The 26,159-nt window shown below is 40.1% G+C and overlaps 1 long non-coding RNA gene across 2 annotated transcripts in view; it reads right to left on the reverse strand.

Moving 5' to 3' along the window:
* Positions 1 to 1,836: 1,836 nt before the first annotated feature.
* Positions 1,837 to 26,159, reverse strand: part of LOC148148942 (uncharacterized) — a 128,826-nt gene continuing 104,503 nt past the window's right edge. For both annotated transcript variants that reach the window (XR_015758421.1, XR_015758420.1), the window contains one exon: positions 1,837 to 2,215. This is a non-coding gene — a long non-coding RNA (uncharacterized LOC148148942). The remainder of the gene's footprint in view (positions 2,216 to 26,159) is intronic.

Raw genomic sequence — 26,159 nt, forward strand, 5'->3', positions numbered from 1 at the left:
ATGGAAAATCTCCTGCTGCTTTTAGGATCTCACATGGTGAAAAGAGTTTTTTTTTCCCTTACTAATTAGTAAACAATTTTTCTATAAAAAGCACTTTGAATAGGAATTCATGGTTTCAGGAATTCATATTTACACAATGAAATTTATGTCATAAAAAGACCAAGTTCAGTTTTGGGCATTTTTTATTCAAAGTATTCCTTCATTTTATGTGCCAAAGTAACTTATGATAGACTTAACAAAATATGGTTCGACATTTTCCGAAACTTTAATTTTCTTACCTGTTTATATACACGAGACTGAGCCTGCCTTTATAGCCCTATGAGATTCCTGACAAGAGCTGACCTCTTGTGTCTTGGAAAGGTACCAATGAAAACAAAGCACCATGCTTTTAGACTGAAGTGTTAGTCACTCTGAAGCTGCAGGATGCTGAGAAATTTTGCCACATTCTGGAGCAGGGAGCATAGTTTCCTGGGTTACTGCAGATCCAAATACAATCCACAGGAAATTGCATTAAGCTATTTACTTTAAAAATAGCTAAGGTTACAGCTTACTTTAAGATTGGAAAGCTAATCCATTAGTAATGAAAGCACCGTGTCCAAAAGTTTAAAATTGGATAGAAACTTCTAATGCTGCATTTTACACTGTGTTGAATGGTTGGATTGTGGCTGAGCCTCAGCATAGGACATCATCATTGGAGCAGTCCATTGCATGAGCACTATTGGTATCTCCTGCCTTCGAGGTTCAATGAATAAGTGCATTCTGAAGCACAGCACCAAGTCATACAGACTAGTCCCTTATTTTGATAATTATTTCAATTTGATTCGGACATGGATCAATTCCACTTTGAGCTTCAGTATCCCTTGATGACTAGACTAGGACACCCAGATTTGATCAATATTCAGCAGTTCAGCTGAAATTTACGTTTGTATGGATGGGTATGAAAATTAAGATTAGGATTCAGTCTTGCTGCACATCCACCCACAATGATGGCATTGATTTGCAATAGCTTGCTATGTAAATATAAAAACTACTAACTTGGACAGGGTGCTGAATATGGAACTGTTGTCAGCTGAAGTGGTGGAAACAGACTGAGAAAGGTTATTGGTGCTGAAGTTTAAAAAAAAAATCTTTGGGGTAATTTCTCTACTTTAGGTGCAGATTGCATTGGTTGTTCAAAATTAAGTCATAGTTCAAGGTTCCAAACAAACTCATCTGCTTAATTGCAAATGTAAATTTTCCATGACCAAACACAACATTACAGAAGATAATGTTGCATAATAAGAAATACTCATTGATATTTTTAGGAGTGAAAACTTGATCAAATTTTAAAGTTGCAGCTGAAAATGGGTTAAACCCAAAAATAATTTAATAGGATTGTCCAGGGCACCATGTAATTAAATTGATTTTAAAATTACTGAAATTATTGAAGAAAAATCAATGCTGATCCATTTACTAATTTTACTGATGTGCACTAGTTTCTTAATAATGTAAATATGGTATTAATATTTTAAAATGTTTACAACATGACAATCTGTGTCTTTGTTTCCAAGTGCACAAGAACAAATTGATAATTGTCCTGAGAGGATCACAAGTGAATGAAAACTCAGTATGTACATTGTTTTGGTCAGAGGTGTGGCCAGTTTTGTATGCAAGCAGTTTTCAATATGATTTTTAATTTAAACCAACATTAATGACTGTAATATTTATGCTGGACTGTAGCTTTAGCTTCAAATGCCACAATCTTTTTATGTGGTTTGGCAAATTGTACACAATCTAGTGAGATTCTGGGCCTTTCTGCTTACTATGCTGTCTCACAAATAAAATTACAAATTACATTAAATTAACTTTATTGTCACATGTACTCAAATAAGTACAGTGGAAAGTTTATAAGTCAACACTTACAGTACAAAGGTAGCTAGGTACAATCCGTAGTTGCAGAAAAGAGGAACCAAGAAAGAAGGTTACATTACAGCTATCCTCAGTGTAACTATAGGTCAGAAAAACAAAGTTAAAAAGACAAGCGTTACAGTCTCTCTCCAAAGTCTCTCCACAGCAGAGCGGTTCAGGAGCCACCATGTGTCTGACTGCTGGCTGGCTGCCACCATGTTCTACACCAGGCTGTTGTCCCCAGTCCTGCACCACGCTGCTACTGCATGCTCTTCCAATATTCTTGGAAGAAGAATATTCAGCTTGCCAGAACAGCTTTCTCCTTCAGCTATTGGGTGAAATGTGCAATATTGGTTCATATTCATTGCTTTTTCTATTTCATTAAATGATTTAAAATAAAGGTACTCTGGAGTTCAAGCGCTTTGCACACACAGGAAATGCACACAAATTGCCAGCATAAGGAAAGGACGAATGAAATGAATAGGTGCACTAGGGATACAATTCCCATTGTTGAATGCCCACTGCCAATGCGGTTCACAGGAAACTGGAAACGAACAAGGAGCCAGAATTGAACAAATGCAGAAAACTTAAGTTACAGAGATAGACAGGAGTGAGTTCATTAGAGGAAATTAGATACAAAGATGAGAACTTTAGATTTGAAGTGTTGTTAGACTGAAAACCATTGTAGTCAAGAGTGTGGTGCTGGAAAAACATAGCAGGTCAGGCAGCATCCGAGGAGCAGGAAAATTGATGTTGCGGGCAAAAGTCCTATATCATTTTGCTCGAAACATCAATTTTCTTGCTCTTCAGATGCTGCCTGACCTGTTGTGCTTTCCAGCCCCACAGTCTCGACTTTAATCTTCAGCATCTGTAATCCTCACTTTCACCTGGAAACCATTGTAGGTCATTGTTGGCAAAGAAGGTAAGAGGAGGGTGGATCCAAAGATAAAAGAGGAAAAGGGAGAAGAATAACCATAATTTTAAAACATTGCCGAAAGCTTCTCAGTGATTGGAAATTTATTGAGTAAATAGCAGAACTATACAGATTAGAAAACCATTTGATGCAATCGCCAGCCTTCACTGTGTTCAAGTGTTACAATTAGCCTCAACACTTCTAAAACAGAAGATTATAGATTTCAGAGCAGAATTAGGCCATTCAGCCCATCAGGTCCGTCCACCATTTGATCACAACTGGTAAGTTGCTCAATCCCATTCTCCTGCCTCTTCCTGAAACCTTTGATCCCCTCATTAATCAAGAACCTATCTCTGTCTTAAATGCACTCAATGTTTTGGTCTCCACAGCCTTCTTTGACAGTAAATTCCACAGATTAACCACCCATTGGCCGAAGAAATTCCTCCTCATCTCAGTTCTGAAGAGTTATCCCTTCACTCTGAGGCTCAAATGACAAAGCCATCATTCCCAGATACTTTTGTATAAGTCTCCTCTGGACCCCCTTCAATGCCCGTATATCCTTCCTTCGTCACAGGACCCAAAACTGCTCATAAAATCCCAAATGCATTTGACCACAGCATTTTACAGCCTAGACAGTGCATCACTGCTTTTGTATTCTAGCACCCTTGAAATAAATGTCAATAATGATTTTCCTTCCTAACTCCCAACTTGAACCTATAGGTCAATCTTAATCCTGAATTAGGACTCCTAAATCCTTTTGTATTTCTGATTTTCAAAACCTTTCTCCATTCAGACAATAGTCCACACCTTTCTTCTTCCTAACAAATTGTATAACTCACAGTAGATTTGTCACTGTGATGCAATCACATCAGGACATGAAGCTCCAACCTTCTGATAGCATCCTGATTAATATGAAGTCAGACACCTTATCCTCAAGGCCATGTGACCTACTAACAAGGAGGGAAAAGGAAAAACAGCTAGTTGTCATTTTTAAGTGATAGATGAATTACTGTCCAAATAATATTTTACAAATTAAATACTTCCAGGAGGTAATACCACAGACATAAGCACTCATACATCTTGGCATTAGATTGAAGGTAAATATTTGGTGCTTAAGTATGCAGTACGTTTGGGATCCATTTTAAAAAACATGATTTGTATTTTAGTTTCTCAAAACAATGTAAGTTTCTTTAGCTGGTTATCATTCTTATGGTGTTGGACTTATTGGCAACAGCTTGATGTAAGACTCCCTTGAATGAAGCGTTTTACAAATTAACTTAATAAGTTACAAATGTACAGACCCAGAAGAAACAAATGTAAAAAATAAAAGCAAATTACTGCGGATGCTGGAATCTGAAACCAAAAGAGAAAATGCTGGAAAATCTCAGCAGGTCAGGCAGCATCTGTAAGGAGAGAAAAGAGCTGACGTTTTGAGTCTAACTGACCCTTTATCAAAGCTGAAACAAATGTAGACCCTTTGACCAACTCCATAGTTTGAAAAATAGTGCTTTATGCAATCTCAAAACCGACAATCCTTTCCTTTTTAAACGTTGTCTAGTTTCCCCTCAAATTTGTTGTCACTATCCATACTTAGTGCCTTATTGGGCATTTTGTTAGATTTATTCATGGAACATTCACCCTCTTCTGTCACAAAATCTGCAGATGCTGAAAATCTGGAATAACAAAAGAAAGTACAAGAGTTGGGGCAGAACAGTGGCTCAGCGGTTAGCCCTGCTGCCTCACAGCACCAGGGACCTGGATTCAATTCCTGCCTTGGGCAACTGTCTATGTGGAGTTTCCACGTTCTCCCGGTGACTGTGTGGGTTTCCTCTGGGTGCTCTGGTTTCCTCCCACATTCCAAAGATGTGCAGGTCAGGTGAATTGGCCATGCTAAATTGCCCATAGTATTAGGTGCATTAGTCAGGGTGGGTTATTCTTCAGAGGGTCAGTGTGGACTTGTTGGGCCGAAGGGCCATTTCCACACTATAGGGAATCGAATCTAATCTAATCAAAATACTTAGCAGGTCAAGCAGCAACCATGGGAAAGAAATAGAGTTAATCTTTCAGATTGATAACCTTTTGTTTGTCATTCATATCCCTCGTTTCAGATATCCTTTTTTAATATATAATCAGACTTACTTTCAAACACAGCCTGTTATCAGATTTAGTTTCAATGGACCTTATTCGTAACAATCATTTTTGATGTGAAACTTGTTATCAGATTTAAAGTCAATAGAACCCATTGCTATCAGTGAGGTTTTTGTACAACTACAAAGAGTGCTTTTAGCGGAAAAGTTATTGATCTCAGCGCCAAATGACATTCAGACCCTTGGTGAGATTTGGTGCTTCATGTGAGGAGTGGCACTTATTGGAAGTTTGTAAACTTTGCATTTTAATCCATTATTTGGAAAAGCTTCTTTGGTACCTTACAAACTTGTGTTGTTTATGTTTAATTTGGAGTTATAATTTTTCAAGGGTTAATTGATAGGAATTAACTAATGTCCTTTTCATGGGGCTTTTTCAAATCCCTCGCCATAAACTTTGGGAGAAGTTTATAAAGTTGTATGGCAGGAATGCCCCAATTAAATAATATGTGTAGCAGTCAGAGTTTGGAGAATTATCCATGTTGCTTTCGGACTGCACGCGAACGAGGTTACATCTCAAAATTTTATATAAGCACGTAATAAAATTGAAATGTTTGCTGAGCAGAAATGTTCCTACAATACTGTCCTCTCCCAGCACTGTAACAATGTCTGTACTTCCTAGCTACGGTATAATTTCACAATCATTAGTCAGTTCTAGGACATTACTCAAATGACCATGCTTTGGGAATGAGGCAAGATAAGAAGTGCAAGGACATTAACCAGATATGGAAGAAAGGACATCACAGATCAACCTAATCCCAGTCTTACTCAATAACTAAAAAAATTCAGAAAGTAATACTGGATTAAATTCAGATTAACCAATGGTCTAATTCCTAAGTCAAACACATTGCAGCTAATTGCAATAGCCTCACAAAAAGTGTGAAGATCGAGTAAAACATAATAATTGTGCAATTGCTTTCAACTTTGTATAAACATATAGCGCTGCTCAACCAGAAACAATGTAGAGCGGTTCCCTACATAATTCTCAAAATCAAACCCAACCTTAAGAAGACCATCACCTGTTGCACTAAAATGACCTTCTTCTTCCTGCTTTGCCTCTTCTCTCTCGCAGACTTGAGCTAGGTTATTGCGTAACTTGCACTTGTCCATTAATAACTGGACTGAAACTGCTCAATACTCATTTTATTGGAAGTCTTTAACAGCTGGTAAACAGAGGAAACATTGATTCCATCTGTTTGATCTGGATACAATTCAAGGTTCTTAAGATCAAAGGATTGATCTTTTTGCACACTGTACCATCCAATCCTATAACTCTGAAGGCTATTTTATTTGAACTGTGTGCGTTAAGTAGAATATATCATTTTAATGAGTAATTTGAAATGCAATCCATGTTTTTGGGAATGGGTGTACTGCATATAGATGCATGTTTGTATTTGCCCCTGCATCCTTCCATCTCATATTTATCAAGAGACCATCTTGCTATATTCAGGCAGTTTTCTAGCACTAATTTTGTCAGTTTGACACTTTAGTGGTTCAGTTTGTTTTCTGAGAATGAGACATACTTACACTAATTACTGGGTGGCATGGTAGCACACTGTTTGGCACTGCTGCCTCACAGAGCCAGGTACCCCAGGTTTGATTACAGCTTTGTCAAAACTTCACACAGACAGTCACCCATGCTCCTTCTCGGTTCTGTGTTTCCTCCCACAGCCCGAAGATGTGCACGTTAGATGCACTGGCCATGGTAAAAATTGTTCATTAGTGTGTGGGTTAGGCACAGTAAAAACCCAATATGAGGTTGTGGAGATGGGGTGGGAAGTTCTTCAGAGGGTCCAAGTAGACTTGATGGGCCTAATGGCCTTTTTCCAGCCGCCAATGTTTCCAAAGAAATAGCATTGTGTTTTAAATCTCAAAGTGCAAGCCTGGCTCACAACTGATTTAAGCAAATCTAAAGAGGATATATTTGATAGTTTCCAGACTTTGACTGACTAAAATACATTGCATTGCAGCAATACAATAATAAACAAAAATACAATCGTTGAATTTACAATAAATAGATACAATTACTTGAAAGCATGTGATGTGCATTATCATTTGGTTGTCTCTCCTTCACCCTGAAAATCTGGACTTCCAATGGGTCAGCTTCTAAAGGCATCAGAAATCCTTTAGTTTCTCATTCGTATTAGCTACTTGACATTGGTCGTGAATATCAACGGGCCATTAAACTATGGCGGGCAGCAAAGCCAAGGCATTTCTTATCCCCCCCTCACCAAAATACACAATGGTCAGAGCACTGAGTGTTGGAGTTGGGAGTTCATACTGCAGCTGTACAGGATATTGGTTAGGCCACTTTTGGAATATTATATATGCAATTCTGATCTCTCCCCCTATAGGAAGGATGTAGTGAAACTTGAAAGGGTTCAGAAAAGACTTAGAAATATCATGCCAGGGTTGGAAGATTTGAGCTATAGAGAGAAGCTGAATAGGCTGGGCTGTTTTCCCTGCAGTGTTGGAGGCTGAGGTGACCTTATAGAGGTTTAAAATATCATGAGGGGCATGGATACAATAAATAGATAAGGCCTTTTCCCTGGGTTGGGGGAGTCCAGAACTAGAAGGCATAGGTCTCTAGTGAGAGGGGAAAAATTTAAAATGGACTTAAGTGGCAACTTTGTCACTCAGAGGGTGGTGCGTCAATGGAATGAGCTGCCAGCGGAAGTGGTGGAGGCTGGTACAATTACAACACTTAAGAGACATCTGGATGGATACATGAATAGGAAGCGCTTAGAGTGATATGGGCCAAATGGGACTAGATTAGTTTAGGATATCTGGTCAGCATGGTCTGTTTCCGTGCTGTACATCTTTATGACTCTATGTACACATGGGATAACTGTGTGCGCACAACATTTTTAGCAGTGGTCAGTGGGTGAAAAGTAGTGCCTGTGGGAATGCCATAGCCTCTGTAAGGTGTTCTACTTGTTCCATCTCTCAAACCCCTATCTACATCCCCCCTACCCTCCCCCCACCCCCACCCCCCGATCCCCCCAACTACCACCACCACCCTGGAGATGTCCCTGGACATCTGTTTTTCAGAAGTCAGGAGTGAGATCCAAACTGAATTTCCTCTCTTTACATCAGGGAACATGGAGTTGAAATGGAGCTCTTCCAGTTCTGCTGATTAAGTCAGTGCAAGGTGAGGGATGAAAAGTGATGCTTCCTTATCTGTGCAGTTCAGTTGTCTAACCATCTCTGTAGAGCAAACAACACAAGGATTAGGAGCAAATGCAGGCCTTGCTGCCCTTCGAGATTGCTCTACCATTCAGGAAGACCAAGGCTGATTTTTAACTCCATTCTCCTGTCTGCACACCCCCCGCCCCATTAATCCTTAAGTCCCTGTTGTTGAAGGATCTGTCTAACTCAACCTTGAATATACACAAAGTTAGAAATCATGCAAGACCAGGTTATAGCTAACAGGTTTATTGGGAAATACAAGCTATCGGAGCACTGCTCCTTCTTCAGGTAAGGAGCAGTGCTCCGAAAGCTTGTACTTCCAAATAAATCTGTTGAACTATAACCTGGTATTATGTGATTTTTACCTTTGTCCACCCCAGTCCGGCACCTCTACATTGTACAATGGTCCTGCCTCCACTGCCTTCTGAGGAAGGAAATTCCACAGAATAGGTCATTATTAAATGGAATACCCTTAACCTTTAAACTGTGTCACCTCGTTCTAATGTCTCCCACAAGGTGAAAACATCCTCTTAGCTTCCAGTTCTTGAAGTCCCCTTGGAATTTATACGCTTCAATACAATCAATCTCATTCAACAATCAACAAGTACACATGCATGAGCATTACGTCTTTCCTCATAAGGATAACCCTTTCAATCTTGGAAGCAAATGAATGAATCTGTTTTGAACTGTTTCAATATAACTACAATTCAATATAATTTAGACCAAAATCACACACAGTACTCCAGATTCCAAGCCACTGCAAGAGTAGCAAGTTGTATTATTCCTATTTTTGTTATTAATGAATGTGAGATTTTAAACAAAAGAAACATGTTACAGATATTCACCCTGAAAAATGTTATTCCTTATGCAATAATGGCTTTGCTAACTTTTTGGAACTCTCTCTTGTTGTATCTCTCTGATATGACAACAAGACCTTTATGTTAACAGAATGAGAAAGGAATGACTGAGGATTCTTATTTACAATTTAGGAGGGTGGATATAAAATGGTTATTAACATTTTTTTTGTCTATTAGCTATGAAAAGTGGAACTTTGTGATAATGAGTGCATGTATTCTAGATACTGTGGCAAGATTTACCCTATGGCCTGATGCAGCTCACAATGTGACACAAGTTTCAAATCAGCAGTTTCTTCCACTACAATCTGCAAGGTCAGGAAATGTTTGATATTCAAGACTCAAGTGTAAAACGATTACTAATATTTCTAACTTTGTGCAAGCTCCACGTGAAAATAAAATTAAACCAATCATTTAAAAGAAATGCTACAGCATGATATGCATTAATCACTTTAGAAGTATGTACTGTACGGTTTTATCAGACAGCATTAATATTTGGAAGGATAACAGTATAAAATTGAAAAATAAAAGGATGTATGAATTTATACTTCATACCCTTTAACAAAATAATTCTCTTTCCATCTGCTCCCTGAGGTAATTTTGAATATTCAGCTTCAGAAATATGAAACCTTATAATACTCTTTACCGTGCAATCTTGCAAATTTCATGAAAAATAAATACAATGTAATTTGGATTGATCATAAAAGTTGTTCTTGGGAATGCTTACAATGTGAAATTTAATTGTATTGATAATTTCACGACCAAAGACAGGAGTACATGTCAGTCGTGTCTATTGTGGTAGCAGACTCACCTCTGAGTCACAACGTTCTGTGTTCAAGTCGCACTCCAAGGCTTGAACATAAAAATCAGAGCTACTATTTCACTGCAGCATATAGCACTGCTACACAATCAGAAGAGCTGATTTCAGATGCAATAAACTGAAGCTTCACTTGCCTGCTGAGGTGTGCGTAAAAGAGATCATTGCACCACCCTGAAAAACAATGTTGCAACTGGTGTCCTAGCCAAGAGCTATCTCTCAAACGTTGCAAAAATAGATTGTCTGGACATCATCATTATCTGTTTGTGAAAATTTGATGGACTTCATGAACTGTAAAATGCTTTGAGACATCCGGTGGTCATCAAAAGCATGATGCAGATGCCAGTTTTTCTTTCTATTTACAATTGGCTGAGCAAACTTTTATCGCCATGGAATAGGATTTAATGTATGATCCAAAAGGAAGGCAGAGAAGTTACTTCAAGCAGGAAGAAAATAAATGAGGAGATCATGTATCAGGCAAAAATTTAAATGTCAGAACTTTATGTTTCATTGAAACTTTGGGAAAGCAAGATACAAAAATATTGTATTGTATATACTTCTATATAAAAATATACAACTTCATATAAAAATACAAAAATACTTTTACTGAGCAATTGGGAATTTTTTAAGCACTTGACCTGCCCAACCTCAAAGATATGCATAGTTAATTGAACCTGATAAAGTCTGACGTGGTTGCAATAGTAAAAACATATAAAGATGACTAAAAGTCAGTATTGGTTCAAAGCAAAATGCCAAAACATATAATTTATATTTCTGAAGTTGGGGATTTTGATAGAATGAACAGGAAGAAATTGTTTGTACTGGCATGAGGGTCAGTAAACAGAGGGACAGAGATTCTACATAATTTGTTTAAACAGACTGGCAGACAATTTTTTAGAAAAAATCCAATTCATTGCTGTGATTTAAATGTTCTGTTGATTCAATAGTGACTTTCAAAAGAGAATTGTATTCCTACTTAAAGGGAATACAATTTACCTGCTGTATTCGCCATGGAATTTTTGTGATTGGACCAGTTGACTTTCTGGCTAAAGGACTGTAGAACAAAGTCTGAATTAGTGTTGCTTCCTTGTACATTTTTCCTGAAGAAGGGCTTGTGCCTGAAACGTCGATTCTCCTGCTCCGCGGATGCTGCCTGGCCTGCTGTGTTTTTCCAGCACCACATTTTTCAACTCTGGTCTCCAGCATCTGCAGTCCTCACTTTCTCCTTCCTTGTACATCGTATGGGTCTACATAGGATCTTGTTTCTTTCATGTAAAATATATCCTATTCTCATGACAAAGCAAAAGGAAGGAAAATAAGGCAATAGACATTTGTTCAGAGCCACAGCAATCATTTCAACTTTACACACTATTTATCACTTGTTTCTTATGTGGATGTCGCATTCTGAAATTAATTTCATTCTTCAGTTCAAGCACATAAAATAAATAACTAAAGGAAATTAGGAAGGAGATGAAATGCACTTTGCACTCAAAAAGCAAACATGATTATGTAATAAGTTTCCAGGGATGTCATTGCATCAAAAACAATTCAAATTTCAGTTCTTTTTAACAGCTCTTCAGATAATGACAATTTACAGCAAGATCTGAACAATATTTATATTTTGTGCTGATTAGTGGCAAGGAGCATTGATGCTACACATGTTTCAGATAATGACGACCTTCACTGCAAAAGAACCTAACCACCTCCGATTCACATGCAATGACTTTGCTGAGGCTTTCAGTATCCTGTGGGGACGGTCCTTTAGCCAGAAAATCAACTGGTCCAATCACATAAATTCCATGGCGAGTACAGCAGGTAAAGGTTATTGCTTTACCTCCTATCTTTCTATCACAGCCAAATGCAAGTCAAGATTGTGATAGAATACTCTCCCATTGCACAAGAAGCTTGATACTACCACTAGCCTGAACAATTGCTGCATCCACCACTGATGTACCATGACTGTAGTGTGCACTATCTACAGAATACACTGTTGTAACTCCCCAAATCCACTAGCTATCATTCATTTGGGAGTATTCTTGCTTCTCAGAAGGCTCTATGATTAAGTCTCACTTCAGGACTCAAGCACTGAAGAAAAATCAAAGCTGGTACCTTGAGGAATGGCTATGCTTTTGGAAGTGCCACATTTAAAATGAGAGATCAAACTGTCTCTCCATCAGTCCTTTCGGGAGGTACAGATAGACTATGGCACAAATTTGCAAAAATGCTGATATTCACAGTGCCCTTTGTGCGTTAAATCAATGTCACAAAAATAGATGATCCGGTCAATACCGCATTGCTTTTCTTTGGAATTTACTGTGCACAAATTGGTTTCTGTATTGTCATACATTATAGCAGTGACCATACTGCAAAATCTTTACATCACGTTCCTGACGAAGAGCTTATGCTCGAAATGTCAACTCTCCTTCTCCTTGGATGCTGCTGCCTGACTGGCTGTGCTTTTCCAGCACCACACGTTTTGACGCTGATCTCCAGCATCTGCAGTCCTCACTTTCTTCCCGTAAAATCTTTACATCAGCTATAAAGCAATTGGTGCTGCCTGTGGTCATAGATACTGTAGAAATTCAAATCTTCACCAAGGCTTTTTCTAAAGCATCATCTATCGCCAGCCATTGTAAGGGTGTTAGTGCATCCCAAAGAGCACAAAGGGAAGATTTTTGCTACTGAGGTTGGTAACTTGAATCAGGAAACCTTTCGAATCAGCAGTCCTGGCTCAGTTTTAAGGACCCTATTTTCACTCTGGTGTATTTGATTACCACACACCCAGAAGCACATCCTAGGCATCCACATGGATGGGCATATACCTAGCTGGGGCTGGTCAGCAGACTTCAATTCTCTACCTTGTCTGAGTTGCTTCAGACACTGTTAGGTCCTTTAGTTCTCATCCCTCACACCCTTCAAACCTTTACTCACTCTTATTCTTCTTCATGTCCCCATGTGACTTGTATGCCTACTCAGATCTCCAGTTCCTCCTATTGTCCCTCATACCTCCACATCACCTCTATGTCCATACATACTCCACTCCCATCATCATAGTTCTCCACACGACCTCCATAGTTACCCATCAAGTATTATTTGTCAGCAAACCTTAGGAGCCCAAGTTGAAATCAATAAAAGCTTCCAACAAATCTGTCAAGGACGAATTGCTTCTCTGAGGTCAGGTTTGCTTCCTGTGTTGGACACTGCTTATCCCTTTCTGCCATTAACAAAATTCAGATCTGTCAGAAGTGCAGGCGAGACTTCTGCATCTGGAAATTCCAGAATATTTAAAAATTGGGAATACTGCAGAAAACCGGTTTGATGTCTGAGCAGAAATTGGTACAGCTCAGGATGTAGAAAACTGGGAAATTCAAATCTATGGGGGTTGAAAAACACATATACAACAATTAAAGGATTGGGATATTTAGACACAATTTTAAGAAAGAAGCTCAACAGAGAATGAGCAGCTAAAAGAGCTGAACATTTAATAGTCCCTGTAGGAGAGAAATCTTGTGGCAAGAGTCTACAAGGAATTATCTACAGTTATGAGTAAAAGAAAATTCAGACCCAGTAACAGATGCTCAGCAATGAGAATGGGCTATAAACTCCATGAAGCAGGATCATTCATCACACCAAGGTAATTACAGATTACATTGGGCACCATTAATGTGTAGGAGCAGCTCTGATTTAATGTTCAGTTGGAGAGCAAATGGACATCTGGGGTTTGTGAGTGAAGTTGAAACCCCGGTAAACAAGCATTATTTTTGTTTAAAAAAAAGGCACAGTTTACAAGCTGGCAAATTTAGAAGTGATTGCAGTACTTGTGGGGGCAGAGGGAAGCAGGGATATTATTGGAGAGGCCTAGGTGAGCAAGCAGCTGTATGGGCAGACGTTCTGTGGGGTCACCTGACATTGAAAGGAGACTGTTGATTAAGACACCACTCTCAAATCCATTCATTGAATGATTCTATGATTCAATACAGAGAGGGCTTTAGCCCATCGAGTCTGCACAGAAAACAACTAATCTAAATCTACACAAATCCCACTTTTCAGCAATTAGCCAATATGTCTTGAATGTTATGATATCTCAAGTGCTCATCTAAGAACTTTTTAAAGGTTCTGAGGTTTCCTGTCTCTACTGCCCTTCTAGGCAGTGCATTCCAGATTCGTACAACCTGCTGGGTGAAAGAAATTTCCTCAAATCCCCTCTAAACCTCTTGCCTATCACCTTAATATTAGGCCCTCTTGTTATTGACTCTTCATTGAAGGGGAACAGCTGCTTTCTATCCCTATATCTCTGCCCTTCATAATCATATACACCTCTAACAAACCACTCTCAATCTTCCCTGCTCTAAAGAAAACAGCCTGAACTAATGCAGCTTCTCTTCATAGATAAACTGCTCCAAACCAGGCAACATTCTGGTAAATCTCCTCTGCACCCTCTCCAGTGCAATCACATCCTTCCAGAACTGCAGCTGTGGCCTAACCAAAGTCCTGTACAATCACATTATAAACTTCCTGTCCTTATAATCTAGGCCACACGTGATAAAGGCAAGTGTTCCACATGCCGTCTTAACTACCCGAACAACCTGTCCAATCACCTTCAGGAATCTGTGAACAAGCATCCCAAGATCCCTCTGTCCACTGAGCCTCCTAGTGCCCTGCCATTCATTGAGCACTCATTTGTCTTGTTACTTCTTCCAAAGTGTATTACCTCACGCTTATCAGTGTTAAATTCCATCCGCACTAATCTGCCCATCTGATCAATCCATATAAATCCACCTGTAACCTAAGATCTTCTTCCCCATTATTAGCCACCCAGCCAACCTTCACGTAATCCGCAAACTTGCTTATCATTGCCCTCATATTCTGTATTGTGTCACTGATCCCTGTGTATGTCACTGGACGCTGGTTTCCAATCACACAGCCTTCTTCCATCATCATCTGTCTTCTATCAGCAGCCAATTTTGGATCCAACTTGCCACATTACCCTGGATCCCTTGTGCTTTTACCTTCTTTACCAGTCTCCCTGTGGAACCTTGTCAAAGGCTTTGCTGAAATTCATGTCAACTGCATCAACTGCACAACCCTCATCTACACATCTGCTCATCTCCTTGAAAAATTCAATTTTGTTCGACATAACCTCCTTTTGACAAAGCCATGCTGAATGTCCTTGGTCAAACCTTACCTCTTCAAGTTGAAATTAAACCTCGCCTTCAGAATTTTCTCCAGTTGTTTCCTAACAATTGATGTGGGACTCATTCGTCTATAATTTCCTGCTTTATCTCTATCATCATTTTTGAAAAGTGGAATCACATTTGCTGTCTTCCAGTTCTCTGGCACCTCCACTATGGCCAGAGAGGAATTAAAAATTTGGGTTCAAGCCCCAGTAATTTCCCGTCTCATTTCTTATAGCAACTAAAGGCACAATTCATCCAAACCTGGGTATTTGCTCACTTTTAAGTCTGCCAAAACCTCTAGCGCAAGGATGGAACCAAATATTATTTGGGAACAATGGAATCCCATAGGGATTTAGGGATCTGTGCACTAAACTGTAGCAAAAATAGAAAATGCTGCTTTCAGCAAGTCCAACAATATCCCCGGAGAAAGCGTTAATGTTTCAGGTCTATAAATTAATGCCGTTAGATATAATCGTGATGCCTTTCACAGTGAAAAATCCCAAAAGCTTCACAATCCAAACCCACACATCAAGAATATTCACTCGGACACAGTACAGGATGACAACTGCAATACTGGTAAATGCTTCAGACAACTGAAGGGTAAAAAAAAGTCAAAAGAATTGGGGAGGGGTGTTGTCGAAGGATAAAAAGCTGAAGAGAATACTTATCTTCTAAACTTCTTTGCATAGGGAAACAAAGGTTCAATTGCAATAACAAAAGAGAAAAAAACCTCTTAAAAACAACATTTTCTTCAAACTTGTGGGTTTCTCGGACTGCTTGGAATATGTTAAAAGGAACAAGTCTCCTCTAATCTGAGGCAAATATTTGTTTTTACAGTTTCCCGCTTTGTATTTACACACTGCAAAGGCATGCCAAGGAAAGGAACTCGTCTTAACAAAAGCCTGGCCGAGACTCCTTTATAGAAAACACAAAAAGGTGGAGTTTAAATAATCCCAATCACTGTATAACCAAGCCAATAAAAGATAACTCAGGCCAATAACCACGCTAATAATTATCCTTGACACAATGAACAAAGGTAAAACAAATCCAATATTGACTTTTGTCATTTACCGAGATGTTACTTTGTTTACAGATTATATAGTTGCTATAGGAAGGATAAAGAAGCTTTTGGTTGCAGTGGAATGTGACATTATGAATGACTTGAACAGGGTTATGTATACTGCTACCAAATAATAAAATAAAGTCAGATGTCAAAAGGCCTCCATTAGGTTATGTCAGGACTGAATTGTACAATGACATGCTTCACCTTGCAATGACATCACATTGCATCAACAAATTCAATCATTTTCTCTGTGAACTCCCAAAGTGTTCACCTTGAGCTTTTCATTCTTGCTCAGCCTGTTGGGTTTTTGCTTATATTTCAAATTTTATGTGGACAGGCTTTCTCTCTTTGTCAATGAATTTTAAAGCCCAATAGCAATAAACATATTGATTTTTCAAGTTGTGATATAGGCAGCATCAACTACACATTAATTAGATAACAAGAATATGCTAGAAAAATACAAATTCATCACTGTCTATAAAATGAGAGTCCAGAGAACGTATATTCCTATTAGAGTGAAAGGAAAGGCTGGTAGGTATAGGGAATGCTGGATGACTAAAGAAATTGAGGGTTTGGTTAAGAAAAAGAAGGAAGCATATGTCAGATATAGACAGGATAGATCGAGTGAATGCTTAGAAAAGTATAAAGGCAGTAGGAATATACTTGAGAGAAATCAGGAAGGCAAAAAGGGGACATGAGATAGTTTTGGCAAATAGGGTTAAGGAGAATCCAATGCATTATGGACAAAAGGGTAACTAGGGAGAAAATAGGGCCCCTCAAAGATCAGCAAGGCGGCCTTTCTGTGGAGCCACAGGAGATGGGGCAGATAATAAACGGGTATTTTGCATCATTATTTCCTGTGGAAAAGGATATGGAAGATATAGAATGCAGGGAAATAGATGGTGACAGCTTGACAAATGTCCATATTACAGAGGATAAAGTGCTGGATGTCTTGAAACACATAAAAGTGGATATGTCCCCAGGACCTGATTAGGTGTACCCTAGAACTCTGTGGGAAGCTAGAGAAGTGATTGCTGGGCCTCTTGTGAGATATTTGTATCATCGATAGTCACAGGTGAGATGCTGGAAGATTGGAGGTTGGCTGACGTAGTGTCACTGTTTAAGAAGGGTGGTAAGGACAAGCCAGGGAACTATAGACCAGTGAGCCTGACATCAGTGGTGGCCAAGGTGTTGGAGGGAATCCTGAGGGATGTACATGTATTTGGAAAGACAAGGGCTGATTAGGGCTAGTCAACATGGCTTTGTGCGTGGGAAATCATGTTTCACAAATGCGATTGAGTTTTTTGAAGAAGTTGAAACTTTATTGCTGGAACAGCACAGCAGGTCAGGCAGCATCCAGGGAACAGGAGATTCGACGTTTCGGGCACAGGCCCTTCTTCAGGAAAGAAGTAACAAAAAGGATTGACGAGGGCAGAGGGGTAGATGTGATCTATGTGGACTTCAGTAAGGCATTCGACAATGTTTCCCATCGGAGACTGGTGAGCAAGTTTAGATTTCAGGGAATACAGGGAGAACCTGCCATTTGGATATAGAACTGGCTCAAAGATAGAAGACAGAGGGTGGTGGTGGAGGATTGTTTTTCAGACTGGAGGCCTGTGACTGGTGGAGTGCCACAAGGATCGGTGCTAGGTCCACTACTATTCATCATTTATATAAATGATTTGGATGTGAGCACAAAAGGTAGAGTTAGTAAGTTGGCAGATGACACCAACATTGGAGGTGTAGTGAACAGTGAGGAAGGTTACCTCAGATTACAATGGGATCGTGATCAGATGGGCTAATGGGCTGAGAAGTGGCAGATGGAGTTTAATTCAGATAAATGTGAGGTGCTGCAGTTTGGGAAAGCAAATCTTGGCAGGACTTATACACTCAATAATAAGGCCCTAGGGAGTGTTGCTGAACAAAGAGACCTTGGAGTGCAGGTTCACAGCTCCTTGAAAGTAGAGTTGCAGGTAGACAGGATAGTGCAGAAGGCTTTTGGTATGCTTTCCTTTATTGGTCAGAGTATTGAGTACAGGAGTTGGGAGGTCACGTTGCGGCTGTACAGAACATTGGTTAGGCCACTGTTGGAATATTGCGTGCAATTCCGGTCTCCTTCTTATTGGAAAGATGTTATGAAACTTGAAAAGGTTCAGAAAAGATTTACAAGGATGTTGCCAGGGTTGAGGATTTGAGCTATAGGGAGAGATTGAATAGGCTGGGGCTGTTTTCCTTGGAGGGTCGGAGGCTGAGGGGTGACCTTATAGAGGTTTACAAAATCATGAGGGGCATGGATAGGATAAATAGACAAAGTCCTTTCCCTGGTGTGCGGGAGTCCAGAACTAGAGGGCATAGGTTTAGGGTGAGAGGGGAAAGATATAAGAGAGACCTAAGGGACAACTTTTTCACTCAGAGGGTGGCGTGTGTATGGAATGCGCTGCCAGAGGAAGTGGTGGAGGCTGATACAATTGCAACATTTAAAAGGCATTTGGATGGGTATATGAATAGGAAGGGCTTGGAGTGATATGGGCCGGGTGCTGGCACGTGAGACTAGATTGGGTCAGGGTGTCCGGCCGGCATGGACGAGTTGGACCGAATGGTCTGTTTCTGCGCTATACATCTCTATACTGTATGACTCTATGACTCTGAAAGGATAGGATAATATTGATCTTTATCAGAATAGAACATGGACACATGGGGATGTCTCTTTTGGACTAAACAAAATAAAAGAGGGGAAGACAACAATATTCAGTAAGATTGCAACATATTGACCTTTAGGGAAGAGCTTCTTAAAAATGTGAATTCCAATTTTTTTAAAAAGTGAATAGATTTGTGTGCAAAGATCATTCCACTTAGGCAATGAAAAGGTATGAGATACAATCAGAGGAAATAAAACAATTCCAAAGTGGAAGAGATTTAAGTCGGATCAGAAATTATCTTCCTCTGACTGTTTGAGAATGCAACAGCATAGACGTTGTTTTCTCTTCAGCAGATGGATTCTAACAAACAGAGGTCTTCTCTTAAAGCTCTGACCTGGAATTATCCTAATTAATATTTATCATAATAACTGTAGGTGAGGGCATGTACATTTAGAACATAGAACATAGAACATAGAAAAGTACAGCACAGAACTGGCCCTTTGGCCCACGATGTTGTGACGAGGTTTAATCCTCATGTAAAATATAGTAACTTAACCTACACACCCCTCAACTTACTGCTATCCATGTGCATGTCCAGCAGTCGCGTAAATGTCCCCAATGACTCTGCATCCACCACCACAGATTGGCACCGCATTCCATGCATTCACAACTCTCTGCGCAAAGAACCTACCTCTGACATCTCCTTTATACCTTCCTCCTAATATCTTCAAACTATGACTCCTCGTACCAGTAAATCCTGCCCTGAAATTAGGGTCATTTTTGCCTTCAATTATCTCTCCACTCAAGAAAGCAGTGATGTGGTGAGATAGCATTTGCAAATTAGCAGCCTTCTTTGTGACCTTGGCTCATCTCTTCACCTCCTACCCCTCCGAAAACCTGACACATGAAAACCCAGTACAATTTTCCCACAGCACTGGAATAAAACGTTTACAGTTGTGGTAGATAACATAAAAAGGCAAATTTCACAACACCCGAGCATACTGTATTTCCAAGGTTTCAAACTTCAGAAGTTATTGATGTGTATATTTTTCTGTCTCTTTCCCCAATCACTCCTTCAGCTCCCTCCCAATTGACTTGTGCTGTCTTCCCATTGTTGTCCACCTCTATTCATTTTTTTTTTCTCTGCTCTTTCTTTGTTGGTGCAAGGAATTCATGAATTTAAAAGATGCTTGTATGAGACATTGTTAAGCAGGATAAACAAACTAATCATTATTTAAATATACCTCAATTATCATGTGTTAAATGCATGGAGCGTAATTTTAGTTAATGTGGAAAACGATATTCTAACTGCAATTAGTTTGGTCCACCCCTAATAATTAGTTTAAGCAATATTTTAATTATCACTTGTTAAAGGTAATTAGGTAGAATTTTCAAACCAAGAGCAGTGCTGCTGATTTTGTAATCAGACCACTACAAGGGGCAATCATTTGGTTTCACAGCTGTAAATCAAATGAAGTTGGCTACAATTGCTCATGGTTGTAATGTGACTTCATATTAAATGTAGATCTTTTAAATGTATAACAAATGGTATAGAGTCATACATCTCTCCACTCTGCAGGCACTCTACCTCTATTCCTGATGAAGGGCTTTTGCCCGAAACGTCGATTTTCCTGCTCTTTGGTTGCTGCCTGACCTGCTGTGCTTTTCCAACATCACTCTATTCTAGACTCTGGTTTCCAGCATCTGCAGTCCTTGTTTTTACCTCATACATCAGAGAAGAGGCCTTTCGTCTCATCAAGTCTGTGCTGATCTATCTATCTGCAGTCATCCCATTTTTCAGCACTTGGCCCTTGAATGTTATTTCATTTCAACTATTCCACCACATAATTTTAAAAAGTTGTCGGGTTTCCCAACCCTACTGCCCTCCCAGGCAGTGCATTCCAGATTCCCACTGTCCTCTGGGTGAAAATGGTTTTCCTCAAATCCCCTCTAAATGTCTTGCCCTTCACCTGAAAACCATGCCTTCTCATTATTGACCCTTCTCTTTACAGGTCATGCTACAGTCTCAATTAGCTATTGTATTTATTGTTACCTTGGATCAACTTTAGGTCATTTATTTAGACATTTGGATTTGTTACTTCCAAGGAAGTCTGTGTGAAAGCTCTGGGCATTTTTTAAACAAACTGTTTAGGGTTCAAAACAAACCGCAAGCCTGTTGGAACACCACAAAATTGTATTCTCATGCCTCTGCTGGGACCTTCAACTGTGTATTTTCATCACTGTATCATTGCCCAACTTCCAATGTTTTAAGTGACCTACTTACTGCTAAAACCCTGATCCCTGCTTGTTTACCAATCTGTCCCCAGCCTCACTTCCCTCTATCTCAAACTCCTCCAGGTCCACAGCCCTCCAATATATCTGTATTTCTCTAACTTGGTCATTTGAGCATCAGTGATTTTAATTATTCCAACATTGATGGTCTTGCTTTCAGCTGCAAAGAACATAAAGTCCAGAATTCATTCCTTAAACTTCTCAATGTCTCATTCTTCCTTTGGAACCTTAAACCCTACTTCTTTGACTTGGTTTTGTCAGACCTAAAACCAGCTTTTTTGCCTCAGTATGACACTCCTGTAAACATTCTTTATATGTCATTGATTGAGGATTGAAAATAAAATGTTATTGTTTCAGTTTAGGTTGTGTAAGTAGCAAGCATCTGAACCAAGAGACCAAGAAAATTTGAGATGTGGTCTATAAATTGAATTTAGTGATTTGGCTGGTAACGGAGTTATAATTGACAGCAATGCCTTTGAGTTAAGGTGGAGAAGATTAATTCAGGATATCCACACCCTTGGTTGAAAACAAGTTCAGGCATTTGTTTAGGAAGTGGCTGAATTCAATTTCCCTTGCAGTTGAACAGGGTCTTCATAATGTTATGGCTTATGAGATGAATTATGATCATTGGGCAAGTTACAAAAATAAAACTTGTAACTTGAAAATAAATAACTTTAGATTGGAAAGGGGCTAATGCCTTCAAGAGAAAAAGGGGAAATATTGAATAAGGAGTAATGTATAAACGTTTGAATACAATGCATAAGTTCGATAATTGGGTTCTGTGAAACCTTCACAGACAATGATGCTCAGAATTAGTCATTGAGCCATAGAGATGTACAGCATGGAAACAGACCCTTCGGTCCAACCCATCCATGCCAACCAGATATCCCAACCCAATCTAGTCCCATCTGCCAGCACCCGGTCCATATCCCTCCAAACCCTTCCTATTCATATACCCATCCAAATGCCTTTTAAGTGTTGCAATTGTACCAGCCTCCACCACTTTCTCTGGCATCTCATTCCATACACGTACCACGGTCTGTGTGAAAACGTTGTCCCTTAGGTCTCTTTTATATCATTCCCCTCTCACCCTAAACCTATGCCCTCTAGTTCTAGACTTCCCAATGCCAGGGAAAAGGCTTTGTCTATTTATCCTATCCATGCCACTCATGATTTTGTAAACCTCTATAAGGTCACCCCTCAACCTCCGACGCTCCAAGGAAAACAACCCCAGCCTATTCAGCCTCTCCCTGTAGTTCAAATCCTCCAACCCTGGCAACATCCTTGTAAATCTTTTCTGAACCCTTTCAAGTTTTACAACATCTTTCCAATAGGAAGGAGACCAGAATTGCACATAATATTTCAACAGTGGACTAACCAATGTCCTGTACAGCCGCAACATGGCCTCCCAACTCCTGTACTCAATACTCTGAACAATAAAAGAAAGCATACCAAATGCCTTCTTCACTATCCTAGCTACTTGCGACTCCACTTTCAAGGAGCTATGAACCTGCACTCCAAGGTCTCTTTGTTCAGCAACACTCCCGAGGACTTTACCATTAAGTGTATAAGTCCTGCTAAGATTTGCTTTCCAAAATGCAGCACCTCGCATTTATCTGAATTAAACTCCATCTGCCACTTCTCAGCCCATTAGCCCATCTGATCAAGATCCTGTTGTAATCTGAGGTAACCTTCTTCGCTGTCCACTACACCTCCAATTTTGGTGTTTTCTGCAAACTTACTAATTTGTACCTCTTATGCTCACATCCACATCATTTATGTAAATGACAAAAAGTAAAGGACCAAGCTCCGATCCTTGTGGCACTCCACTGGTCACAGGTCTCCAGTCTGAAAAACAATCCTCCACCACAACCCTCTGTCTTCTACCTTTGAGCCAGTTCTGTATCCCAAATGGCTAGTTCTCCCTATATTCCATGAGATCTAACCTTGCTAACCAGTCTCCCATGTGGATCCTTGTCGAACGCCTTACTGAAGTCCATATAGATCACATCTGCCGCTCTGCCCTCATCAATCCTCTTTGTTACTTCTTCAAAAAACTCAATCAAGTTTGTGAGACATGATTTCCCACAAAGCCATGTTGACTATCGCTGATCAGTCCTTACTTTTCCAAATACATGTACATCCTGTCCTTTAGGATTCCCTCCAACAACTCGCCCACCACCGACGTCAGGCTCACTGGTCTATAGTTCCCTGGCTTTCCTTACCACCCTTCTTAAACAGTGGCACCACGTTAGCCAACCTCCAGTCTTCCGGTACCTCACCTATGGCTATCAATGATACAAATATCTCAGCAAGAGGCCCAGCAATCATTTCTCTAGCTTCCCACAGAGTTCTAGGATACACCTGATCAGGTCCTGGGGATTTATCCACCTTGATGCGTTTCAAGACATCCAGCACTTCCTCCTTTGTAATATGGACATTTTGCAAGATGTCACCATCTATTTCCCTACATTCTATATCTTCCATATCCTTTTCCTCAGTAAATACTGATGCAAAATACTCGTTCAGTATCTCCCCCATTTTCTGCGGCTCCACGCGAAGGCTGCCTTGCTCATGTTTGAGGAGCCCTATTCTCTTCTTAGTTACCCTTTTGTCCTTAATGTAATTGTAAAAACACTTTGGATTCTCCTTAATTCTATTTGCCAAAGCTATCTCATGTCCCCTTTTTGCCCTCCTGATTTCTCTATTAAGTACACTCCAACTGCCTTTATACTCTTCTAAGGATTCAATTGATCTATCCTGTCTATATCTGACATATGCTTCCTTCTTTTTCTTAACCAAACCCTCAATTTCTTTAGTCATCCAGCATTCTCTATACCTACCAGCCTTTCCTTTCACCCTAACAGGAATATACTTTCTCTGGATTCTCGTTATCTCATTTTTGAAGGCTTCCTATTTTCCAGCCATCCTTTTACCTGCGAACATCTGCCCCCAATCAACTTTTGAAAGTTTTTGCCTAATACCGTCAAAATTAGCCTTTTTCCAATTTAGAACTTCAACTTTTAGATCTGGTCTATCCTTTTCCATCACTATTTTAAATCTAATGGAATTATGGGCGTTGTCCCCAAAGTGCTCCCCCACTGACTCCTCAGTCACCTGCCCTGCCTTATTTCCCAAGAGTAGGTCAAGTTTTGCACCTTCTCTAGTAGGTACATCCACATACTGAATCAGAAAATTGTCTTGTACACACTTAACAAATTCCTCTCCATCTAAACCCTTAACACTATGTCAGTCCTAGTCGATGTTTGGAAAGTTAAAATCCCTTATCATAACCACCCTATTATTCTGGCAGATAGCTGAGTTCTCCTTACAAGTTTGTTTCTCACTTTTCCTCTGACTGTTAGGGCGTCTATAATACAATCCCAATAAGGTGATCATCCTTTTCTTATTTCTCAATTCCACCCTAATAACTTCCCTGGATGTATTTCCATGAATTTTCCTCCCTCAGCACAGCTGTAATGCTATCCCTTATCAAAAATGCCACTCCCCCTCCTCTCTTGCCTCCCTTTCTATCCTTCCTGTAGCATTTGTATCCTGGAACATTAAGCTGCCAGTTCTGCCCATCCCTGAGCCATGTTTCTGAAATTGCAATGACATCTCAGTCCCATGCTCCTCACCATGTCCTGAGTTCATCTGCCTTCCCCATTAGGCCTCTTGCATTGAAGTAAGTGCAGTTTAATTTATTAGGCCTACCTTGTCCCTGCCTGCCCTGACTGTTTGACTCGCTTCTTTTCTCAACTGTACCAGTTTCAGATTGATCTCTTTCCTCACTATCTCCCTGGGTTCCCCCCACCACCACCACCACCTTACTAATTTAAATTCTCCCGAGCAGCTCTAGCAAATTTCCCTGCCAGTATATTAGTCCCCTTCCAATTTAAGGCAATCCGTCCTTCTTGTACAGGTCACTTCTACCCCAAAAGAGATTCCAATGATCCAAAAAGTGAATCCTTCTCCCATACACCAGCTCCTCAGCTATGAATTAATCTGCTCTGTCCTCCTATTCCTGCCCTCACTAGCTCATAGCACTGGGAGTATTCCAGATATTAATACTCTTGAGGACCTCCTTTTTAAATTCCTGCCTAATTCTCTGTAATCACCCTTCAGAATCTCAACCTTTTCCCTTCCTGCGTCGTTGGTTCCAATGTGGACAATGACCTCTTGCTGGCCCCTCTCCCCTTGAGAACATTCTGCACCCTCTCTGAGACATCCTTGATCCTGGTACCAGGGAGGCAACACACCATTCTACTTTTTCGCTGCTGGCCAGAAAAACATCTGTCTGTACCTCGGACTAGAGAATCCCCTAACACAATTGATCTCTTGGAAGCCGATGTACCACAATTGAAGTGACCACAATTCAGTGACTTTTACTCTAGTGATGGAGAGGGATAAGTGTGCACTGCAGGGCAAGAGTTATAGCTGGGGGCAGGGAAATTATGATGCGGTAAGGCACGACCTAGGATGCGTGGCTTGGAAAAGTAGGCTTCAAGGCATGGGCACAATTGATATGTGGAGCTTGTTCAAGGAGCAACTATTGAGTGTCCTTGATAAGTATGTACCTGTCAGGCAGGGAGGAAAGGGTCATGTGAGGGAGCCGTGGTTTAATAAGGAATTGGAATCCCTTGTTAAATGGAAGAGGGCGGCCTATGTAAAGATGAGGCGTGAAGGTTCAATTGGGGCGATTAAGAGTTATAGGGTAGCCAGGAAGGATCTGAAGAGAGAGCTAAGAGAAGCAAGGAGGGGACATGAAAAGTTCTTAGTTGTTAGGATTAGGGAAAACCCTAAGGCTTTCTATAGGTATGTCAGGAATAAAAGAATGACTAGGGTAGGAATAGGTCCAGTCAAGGATAGTAGTGGGAAGTTGCGTGTGGAGGCTGAAGAGATTGGGGAGACACTGAATGAATACTTTTCGTCAGTATTCACTCAGGAACAGGACATTATTGCCGATGTGAATATTGAGTCACAATTAATTAGAATGGACGGCTTTGAGGTATGTAGGGAAGAGGTGTTGGAAATTCTGGAAAGGGTGAAAATAGATAAGTCCCCTGGGCCTGATGGCATTCATTCTAGGATTCTCTGGGAAGCAAGGGAGGAGATTGCAGAGCCATTGGCCTTGATTTTTATGTCCTTGTTGTCTACAGGAATAGTGCCAGAAGATTGGAGGAT

This window comes from Chiloscyllium plagiosum, unplaced genomic scaffold, assembly GCF_037043375.1.
Source record: "Chiloscyllium plagiosum isolate Xiang-an unplaced genomic scaffold, Cpla_swu_hap1 HiC_scaffold_10, whole genome shotgun sequence".
Classification (NCBI taxonomy): domain Eukaryota; kingdom Metazoa; phylum Chordata; class Chondrichthyes; order Orectolobiformes; family Hemiscylliidae; genus Chiloscyllium; species Chiloscyllium plagiosum.